Raw genomic sequence first — 10,899 nt, 5'->3', positions numbered from 1 at the left:
TTTTTTTTTTTTTGTATTTTAGGGAAAGGTCTACAGGATGTTCAGGGTCTCACTACTAGATCAGACTAGTAATTATCTGCCTCTTTACAGCCTCCCAAAAGCTGGTTACAGGCCTGCACCACCATGCCCATTCTCAATTGCCATCTCAGCGTACTCCAGGGGATGAGGCCAGCACAGCAAGGACTGAACCCCCGGCTCCTGCACCTGCTTTCAGGTGCTTTAATCCACTGAGCTATTTGACCAGCCCTAGCCCTTTTTTTAAAAGATTCTTCAAATTTATTTATTGGACACATGGTCTCACTATGAAATTCAGACTCATAGTGACCCTCCTATCTCAGCCTCCCCAGTGCTGGGATTACAGGTGTGTGCCTACACACCCTGTTTCAGGGCTGGCACAGCATATGATACTGGGAATCAAACTCAGGTCCTTGCACTTGGCAAGCAGGCATTTAGAATGCTGAGCCTTCTCTCTAATCCCTAGCCCTTTTAAGTAGGATATAAATAAAATTAAAACATAGAGTAGTTGCTTCATCCAGAAATTCTATGCCTATTGAAGAATTGACTGTAATCCTTACAACAATCACATCCTCCTGCCCCTTTTCACTACTGCATCAATCCATCTTCCTGAATTTCCTTCCTCCTGCAGTCACTTTTGCTCATTGTTCCAGGCCTCTCTTAGCTCTTTCTTGCCCTTGTCTGCACACTCAGCCACTTGCAGAGCCCTATTCATCATTTTGCGATCTCTCCCAGCATTCTCTTTCCATTTCTCTTAAGGTGGACCCCCTTCGCTTCCACTTGGGAGGATTCAGCCACTCCCATTGTCTTAACTGGCTGGGAACAATCTCCCCATCCTGGTTTCATGCCTCGCGTTACTTTATGGCTCTCCAGTACATCACAGAAAGCTACAAAACCACATAAGTAACTTTCAAGTACTTTCATTCACTGCCCTTCACTACCCTATTTTTCTAAACTTATAGTTAAGCCCTTCTTTTTGTAAATAACATGATGTTCATTATTGCTAACTCTCAAGTCTTGGCCTGCCTAACTTTATTCATACCATTTCCTAAATCCTGCACAATCATCAATGAACAACCAAAACATCACTTTTACATACCACTCATTGCTCATGCCAGCCAGAAGTTCTCCAAAATGGGAAGTGTGGTTATTTTTCCGTTAGAATCTGTGCCTGGTAGATCACATGTACATTATGGGTAATGGATCAATGTTGATGGAAACACATCAGTGGATGCTGGATTCGATGGGTATAAGGCTGGAATTTAGCTCTTTTTCTACCATTCCACTTTCTTCTTTGGTTTCTACTAAATATTGAAATTACAGTTATGTACTGATGACAGTGTACCCATTCATTCAACTTTGTACATATATATTATACAGGCCCTAAGATTAGTATAAGGTCATAAAAGAAGGAAAGTCAGCTACCTTGTTACCAACTCTACCAGCACTGGAAGTGCCTCTCTTCCAACCTCAGGATTATTAGAAAAGTGTAGATGCCACGCCAGTGGGGCTGTCTCTTACTCAGAGGTCTCCTGAGGGCTGAGGAGCCAAGCAGTTACCTGAGCAAGAGCCAGTGTGAGCCCTGCTGCTCGGCTGAGCCGTCACACAGTAGCGGCCACCCCACCCAAAGATGACATGTAACTCAGTGTCCACCAGATAGAAACAGATTGCAAAACTCACATTTCTAGTGTCTATTGTACTACGATTGCCGGATCCCTCGCTTTCAAACTTGAAAAACAAAACAAAATAAGAGTTGTCCCCTCATCTCTGTGATACTGTTCTGTTAATCATTAATGAACAACCCCAGGCAGCTGTGACTGCAGGTGTATGCCACCACTCCTGGCCAAGAATAAGCTTAAACCGTTTTCTATGGTTTCAAAAAAATTATATTCTCTCTATTTTGAATTCTTTATTAAGTTGCATAATAGTGTCTTTAAACAAATATTATAATTTTTAAATACTTAAAATTACCTGTTCATTGATACCAAAAGACACTAGAGAATTAAAACACTATACAGCAGTGACCTGGGTTGGTTAAGGCAAGCGGGAGAACCTAAGCAGAGATGTTCACAGGTTAGATATGAGAAAACATCAAAAAAAATCATTGGCTAATTGTTGTAAGAGAAATGTTTCAGGGATTTATTGATGAGTGAAAAGAAATTGGTATAATCATTTTATTTAATACCTGTCAATTAGCTATCTTCCCCTGATGACAAAATATTTAATAAATAACATCTATCCTGTGTCCTACAAGGGAAAACATTTCCAGTATATGACTATTTAATGAGAATCAATTCTATTTAAATAAAATATCATGCGAAAATTTGACCTTTTTTAGCTTCAAAGTGACTTAATACTGAAGTTCTTAATATTAGACGCAAATGAATCTGCAGTAGATTATTTTATAATGAAATTATCCCCCTGTAAATTTTTTTTCTGAAAATCATATCTTCATCCTTTTAAGGTGTGTTGTGTAGGCAGGGAGTAAATAATTTATGGCTGTATTACCGAAGTCTTTCAGTTGTGCATAGTGGATCAACCCAGGAACAGGAGCTCCAACAAATGGGATTCATCACCTCACACAGCTGCCAAATCCAGAGTGTGACCTGTTTCTGGCTTGATTGAACCCAGGGCTCACATCTGCCACCTTGAGGCTCTCTCTGTCTCTGTCTCTGTCTCTGTCTCTGTCTCTGTCTCTCTGTCTCTGTTTCTCTCTCTGTCTCTCTCTCTCTCTCTCTCTCTCTCTCTTTGCCCCCCCCCACAAGAATCTGAGGGCCTCACCTGAGATTCATAGGCCATCCTTGGCATTGAGAGAGCAGCTCTACTAAAATTGCAGGAACTTGTCACAGAAAGATCGGTCTACTAATAGGTGGGGAAAAGGATGATGGGGAGTTAAAGCATGACTACTTGCTATGACTGAAAAGAATACTGTCTTGTTATCTAAGGAACCTCGATGTAGCCCCAATTCTACCAAAGCTCTGTGGCCTTGATAAGTCGCCACTGCTTTCCTTCAGGATATTCACTGTTTTAGTCTCCTGATTCACATATAGCCACCTTCTGGTCCCTTTCTTGCCTTGCCCTTGGCATGAAGACACAAAATCTAGGACAGGCCCCTATGTGATCCACCTCCTCTTCCCCTCCAGCCTCTTCTCAAAACTTTCCCCTTGTGGCTCTTAGAGTTCTAAGTGTCCAGCCCTTTTGTCAAACATGCTACGACTTGCCTGCACCAGGGCCTTTGCACACCTTGTAGCCATCACTTGGGGCCTCACATCTTTTTCTCCTAGTTGCTTGGTAAATCCCTACTCAACACTAATATTATTTCAAAGATGTTTTCTAACAGCACTGCTACTGTGGTCAAGTTCCCTTATAATACACTCAGATAAAACATGGATAACAGTTTATCACAGCTTGTGGTTTATACTTATTTGTGTGATCAGTTGATTAATTAATGTTTTCTCCCCCACTGAAGTAGAAGTTCCCCGAGAAGTATATCTGGTTTTGTTTAGCACTCAATCCCTGCACCATATACAGAGTATATGTTCTGGAAATAACTGACACAAATCAAGAAATAAATGAATGCTTTTTGACAATGAGTCTCACTTTCCCATCTGTAAAGTAAGGAAGCTAAACAAAGAAACTCAAACAATGATTTTTAACTTTAAATTTATCTGCTTCTAATTAAACCCTATCAACACTTTATATTATGATCGGGGTAAATATTTGTGAATACTACATCTGAAAAAAAAATCTAAAGAAACATGATTATTGAGCCAGTAGATGACACAGGTAAGTAAAAAGCCCTTTAAGTTAGTGACATGTTGTCATCCCAATTGTAATAACTGTTTCTCCAGTTCTGTTGTTAGAAGGGTAAGGAGAATCTTCCATCCTTGCCTAACTAAGTGCATTGATCCTTTAAAGTTTTTGGATGTGTTACTATAGACACCAGGAGCTGCCTTAGGAAGAGTCAGACAAGGGTTAGAAATCTTGTTAAATACTGATTATTGCCCCCCCCCAAGTTTCTTTTTGTTTTACATTCATTTACAGACCACATACACCTCACCAGTGCCAAAAATATTCCCAGTGCCTTTCCTCTCCCTATTTAGTATCCTTCTATTAAAGCCACCTCTCCCATAGGTTAATAGCCTACACACACACACACACACACACACACACACACACACACACACACTGAATTCTCCATCTCCTCCATTAAAATATACCTGCCCTTGCTTCTATCTCTTTAGAGTCCTGATCTTTACTGGGTGTCAATGGTTGTAATGGGTTATTAACAAGAAAACTCATCCATTCTAATATGTTATATAGTTAATTAATGTTGCCTCCCTCAAGATAATAGGGCATATGTCCTCTTAAAGGCTTTTAAGAAATGACAGTAATGGTGAAAATTTCAGGCACCACTGCAGACGGATGAGGGAGATGGATTTTTAAGCACTAGGGCCTCTCACTGATCCTCAAATTATTCCATGTAGGCAGCTGCCGACTCTGCCCATGAGTAAGCCAGTCTCTCTCAGGAGAACTTTATAAACAGCGTGAATTTCACTGTTTGATGGGGTGAAGTATTGTTCCCCTGCAAAGAACCTCTTTTAAGGTATTGCCTGTTTATGCAGCTGTGGCTTGGATGTTCTCTCCACCAGATGATACCCTTTGCTCCAGGGCTGAGTGGGTCAGTCTGCCCTGAGAGACAGATGAATTTGAAGGTGTCTTGAGATAGCCAGCTAATTTACTTATCAGTTTCATTTTAGATTCCAATTACAACTGTACACTCTGCTAGAAAAAAAAGTAGAGCGCTGGAGTCCCATTGCATGCCTTGTTCTCCCAGAACATAATTTTTCTCTCCATCTGTGAAGCTCCTGTTGATATCAAGGGGCATCACCACGTGCAGAGAGGGGAGACACAAGCCAGGAGAGGGAAGCCCATTATGTAGTTGAGAGCTAATTTTGTTTCATCTTCTTGATCTCCATAAAGAGCGTTCTGTGGCCCCACAGGATTTAAACGAAAAAAGATAAAGACGAAGAGGGACTGCTTGAACAGAGCCGGTGTAATACTTATTTATTAATGTCGTCCATCACAGTGTGTTTACATGCCCAACCAAAATTTAAAACTGTCTGCTTGAGAACAGAGGAGGGGAAAGCGATTGCCATTTCGAAGCAAAGTACTCCCTCTGTCCAGACACATGTACACTTGGAAAGTGAAGAGAAAAAGTATGAGCACTATATTAAAAACTTGTGCTTCCACTTCAAGTGAAGAAGGAGCTAAGTAAACACAAGCCCATGACCCCAGGCTTACCCTGAGGAAGAAGCTGTCTACCCTCAGTAGCAAGGTGAACTCTGAAAGCCTTCTTATCACTTGACGCCAGTGCCTTCTGGGAAAAGAGGCCTCGGAGAGATGTCACAAAAGGGCAAAGGGTGATGGGAATCTCGGAGCTTAGGGAGACAAGCTTCAAAGGTAGGATACACGAATGAGAACCTCAGCTCAAAAGTTACCTTATGGGTCTCAGGGTTTGTGAAGAACATAGGGCATCTTGTGTTTGTACTAGTCTAGTTACAGGAAACATGTCATCCCTTGGGCACCACCTTTCATGCTTGCATCGCTTGGCACATTGATCATCACACTGTTGCAGTGTGTTGCAGACTGAACCCCATAGCCTCCCTTTATTGTTCCCACTGTGTCCCTTGGACACAGTCACACCAAATGAATGACTGGACTGCATCTTGTACAGTGTGAGCCCTCAAACATCACAAGAAAGTCTTGTCATTCTGCGCACCTTTCTTCTTCACTGCCTCCATCTGCAGCTTGCAGCTATGATATTGTTGTGCAAGGTTCCCTCACTGCCTGCAGCCTTTCTCCTTCCAGAGACACGTTATGAAGTCGGACACAGTTTCACTGAAGTTTCAAAATTGTCCTCCTGTCTGGATGGCTGGTTTAATGATGAAGTTTTCTAATTCAACTCATAATTTTAGATGCTACAAAATTAAAAGGCATTTGTTGGAGAAAAGGGCAAATGTGGCCCTTATATATCTTCACATCCTTGGTGTCACCTAACCTAGCATTCCCACATACAACAGTTTGAAAATGTGTTGAGTTAATAAACAAAGAATTCTTGGATTTTAATACTTGCACAAGGTTTGATGCCTTTAAATGATTTTAATCTATTACTTGAGTGTCACAATAACCTTAAAATGTCACTGGAAGAGGTAATGATTATCCTATTCTATGAGTAAAAACATACAACTTGGAAATAAAGGAAAGCAAAATCCTTTGTTAGGGCAAAAGCAGCTTTGGACTTACTCTGCTCTATATTATTGTATATATAGCATCTCAAAACACCTCAAGATTTCCAGATTTCCATAAAATGTATTTGCATTGTAGACCATTCCCTGATTTTAACAGTGCATTTTAATTGTACTATAATACATTTCTTAGCTAAAGGGGAAATACCTAAAAATATTTTTCCCAATGTCATGAAAAATCCCCAATAATGAGCTATGCCAGCATTAATATTATCTTTTCTATATCTCATTTTTTAAAAAATTAGCTTTACATTTACAAGAAAATCACTCTTTATATGGCATATGTGAAGGAACAAAACGTGTAGTCTTATTTACCTACTAAATAATTATTAAGATTCTGTTTTATCTAGAATAACTTAGAATGATAAAGAAACACTCAAGGTACAAAAAGTGGGGACCCAACCCATAGGAAAGAATTGCCAACAAGTATCATCATCTGAAGAAGAAAAAGTGAATGTATACTGAATTATAAAGACTTTCCAGAGAGAACTTTAAAGGAATTCTGTTAGCAACTGTAATCTAAGAATGTTCCATGTAATCTAGAGAGCTTGTTGGCCTTCTATGAACCAGGCAAGAGGAGCCCAGAGTATACTGTAATCGCTTCATTTTCAAACTGTCAACCCTTACAGGTGTCCTTATGATATCCTTTGCCATATTGCTTGAGGTCCATTGGGAAAAGCAACAGAGGAAGCATACTTAGTCCATAGTGGTGGAGACTTCGGTTACTTCCCCAGGAGATTTATGAACTTGGCGGTGTATGCACTGCATCCCTCTGACATCAGCTTCCTGTGGCATCTGCAATCTGCTATGTCTCACCTCCAGTCCTGATATAGTTGCAGGTCCAACAGTCCAGGCTACTCAAATACTACTGTCCCACTATCAGTCATGCACCCATATGAAACGGAGAGAGATGGCCTCTTACAACCTTGGTCAGGCACAAATAAACCCCTCTAGGGCATCTACTTCCATCCAATGGCCCCGATGAGGGATGACACTGTACAAAGCCTTTATTCAAACTATTACTCATTAGACTGCTTCTCAGTTCTCACTATCCATTGGATGATCCCAACACTGTTGTTGTTTTGTTAATGTTTCTAATTATTGCGTTTGTTTTACAACTTTTGAATTCTATTTGTTTTTATTTTTATGTCTTTGTGAAATTTTGCTGGATTTAACTTGAAATTGAGACCTGGACCCAGTATTCCCTTAAAATGCGTAGTAGTACCATTTATCCACAGTGAATTGCTTTTTTTTAATTCCTATAAATGAAAGGATTTCCTTAGCTTCGCCAACACTCCACAAATATTTCATGAGCAGTGCACGACAAAATGAGTCTCTCATTCTCATAAATAGTAGCTTGGCATACATGCTGTCAAAGCATTTCCAGACTGATAATATGTTAGGTGTCCGGGACATGGTGGACTGATTCCTGCAGCTGTAGAGCAGAGGGAGCATGGAATTTTAGGCTCAATCACAGCTCCATGCCACATTCCACACTGGTGGAAAATGAACAAACCTCATGAGAAATTAGGCGTGACAAAAATCTAGGTCTTTTTTTTCCATAATTTTATTGAGAAACAAATAGCAATGAGACAGTTTCAAATCAAATTGATAGGACAGTTTCAATAATTAACACATTGCATACATTCTTCCTAGTGGTTAATTGCTGTACAAGATGCGGACTTGATATCCTATTTACAAACACCATTAGAACAAATCCCTCTATTTATTAAGAGAATGTAACTATATATCTATCCTAACCTCATTGAATACTCAGATACAAAATGTACATTCATCTGTATACCCTTTTTTTAAGTTCCGTTATTTGAATATTATAGGTGTGTAAATTCAGCAAAATATTTTAAAAGAGTCCAGTAGTCCATAATAGTATTGGGTCTTCCGCTTGACTGGCAATGTCAGGAATTGTTGACCTGAGTCCTCTACAGCTCAACATAACAACATGGCTTTACTTCTTATATTTTGTTTTTATACTTTTCTGCTCGATGGTTAAGATGAAGGTAAAGCAGGACCTATGCAACAAGAGTTGTAGCTTTTGGGTCTGATAAGGTCAGTGAAATCCTCTCAGGGTTTATCCTGAGATCCTGTACCTCAGATTGTAGAACCTTTGTCAGTGTCAGCCATGTGGATGAGTCACAGTCATTGCTTGGCCAATGTGCTTTCTGTGAAAGCCTGAGAGAGTGTTTTCTCTCCATGTGACTCTCCTTGGGCACACTCTACATCACTGAAAAATCTAGGTCTTGACACAACCCTTAGAACAGAAGAGCACTGAACAGAAAAAAAAGTGAATGAGTGAAATTACCATGACAGGATGACTTTTTGGCAACTACTGTATGATAAAAAATATGAATTTAAATTAAATGAAAAACACTTCAAATGTACAAAATTTTAAAATCTGTGATCATTTGTCATATTTGGCTTCAAATTCAAGCCCAATGTCATTTAGCTTTAGAATGGATTTTACGATGTATATGGTTGTCTTAGTCCATTTTGTGTTGCTGTAACAGAATACTTGAGACTGTAGATTTGAAAGAAAATCGGGTGATTTGATTCCCAGTTCTAGTTTGGAAGGCCACACCTGCTCAACTTGAGGGCCTCAGAGGACTCAAGACATGGCCGAAAAACAAGTCGGGAAGAAGGCATGGGAATATCATAGAGAAGGGAGCTAAACTCCCTGCAGCCAAAGCATGCTGGCAAGAAAAAACATTCATCTGTTCATCAGGAAGAATTCTGTGTGACTCTAGGCACCCCTTCCAGATGTGGCTATTTCTCAACATCACTATTCTGGGGACCAAACCTTCACTTGGGTTTGATGAGGAAACACAGAGGTCTTCTCAAAAACTGGAAAGCTACGAAATCATGATTCTCTATATGTTTCAGGAGCTTGTTTCCCCATTCGCAATTTGACTGTGTTCTAACTTAGAGGAGTGAAACCCAGAGTCCTCCATTGGAAACTTACTCTTTGAAGCAGAGACTTCCCATCACGCAGCCCTCTGGGCAGCTTACCACACATAGGCCCTGTGTACCCAAAGCGATCACCTCCCCCAGGGATGAGCTCCCGTGCCAGCCCCCTCCAGTGACTCACATTTCAGCTCTAGCCTTCATTGCCCATCTCTTGACTAGAGATTCCCATTCTGTCCCAGGAAATTTCTGTGAATCTTTCCTTTAGTCGCCATCTTTCAACAAGGAATCTCTAGCCTTTATACCAGAAAGATATTTTGGCTTCCCAGACACTCAGTAACTCTAGAGGTAGACTTTTTAAAGATGTTTGGAGATGTTTATGTCTATCACTACTCACCCTTATACCAAACTGTCAATTTAATAGGTCCTGTTTTTTTGTTGTTTTTTTTTTTTTTAAGTTACAAACTAGGGGCCAGGGAGATGGCTTAGTAGGATAAGCGATTCCCTGGCAAGTGCAAGGGTCTGAGTTCAATCCCCAGTTCTTCCAAAAATAAAATAAAGTAAAATAAAATAAAAACAAAGTTACAAACTAATCCACAATGCTAATAACTGTGAGATAACCTAATAGATATAAATGTTTCACAAAGGTGTTGCTCAAAAAGAGGCCTATTAGGTAGACGTATGAACCTGGAGGAGGAGAAAGAGCAATTCTGCTTAATAAGATGTTTCCAGCGTTATCTTGCTAATTTGCTGAGGAGCAGGTACAGGCTATACAGCAGTTATAAAGTAATTAGAAATTCTTGATAATTGTTTTTTTAATTAACAACAAAAATTGAGGAAAAAGAATCCCTGCTACCCATTCCCACTTCCCTTCTGGATTAATTGTGTTAAACTCAGGAAAGGCAATTTATGCACAAGAGGTTTTTCCCATTCCAAATTACAGGGTGACTATCAGCAGACTGGATACTCTGGTGTTATTTATGAAGCCAGAGAGGCCGCTTTATTTCCACCCCTTTTAATGTTCCAAGAAAACCTGTTGATCATTTCCAACAAATTTTAGTCCTTTATTAGGAGAGGATCTCACTATAGACACTCACTGGCCTCTCAGCCCTTAATGCTGTATTCCACCCTCAATTACTGAAGGTCATGGAGCTGCCTAAGTCCAACAAAGAGAATTCTGATCATCAGCACTGATGACAGGGCCATCAGCACAGATATAATGAGACCTGCGTGATCTACAGGAAGCAAACGAGAATATTACTGTGATAAATCCAGGCACTTCATCCTGTAGGCAAATCACTGATCACTTAGCCAGAATTGGCCCCCCATGCATGGAAGCTTCTATTTTATTTCACACTAGCCATTCCTCCTACTCCTGTGTTCCTCTGAGCTGAGATCAAATATCCCTTCTAATGAAGGAAAAAGTGCTGATGGATGTTACACCGAAATTGAGTCTGTCCTCTCTGTTAGAATCTTGCCAGATGTTGAAGCTTGCAATTTCAAATTCCAGACATCTACAAGGAAGTAATTTTCTTCTCTAAGAATTTCACCTGCTATGTGGCTGGATGGCTCTGCTGTGTCCATTTTCATCTTCTGTGTTCTAGAGCAGAAAAGGATGCCATCTTTCCTTCGTTCTCTTTTATGCCTAGGAATTGAG

This window comes from Octodon degus, unplaced genomic scaffold (genome assembly GCF_000260255.1).
Source record: "Octodon degus isolate 3935 unplaced genomic scaffold, OctDeg1.0 scaffold00190, whole genome shotgun sequence".
Taxonomy (NCBI): Eukaryota; Metazoa; Chordata; class Mammalia; order Rodentia; family Octodontidae; genus Octodon; species Octodon degus.
Note: the sequence above shows the minus strand (reverse complement) of the source record.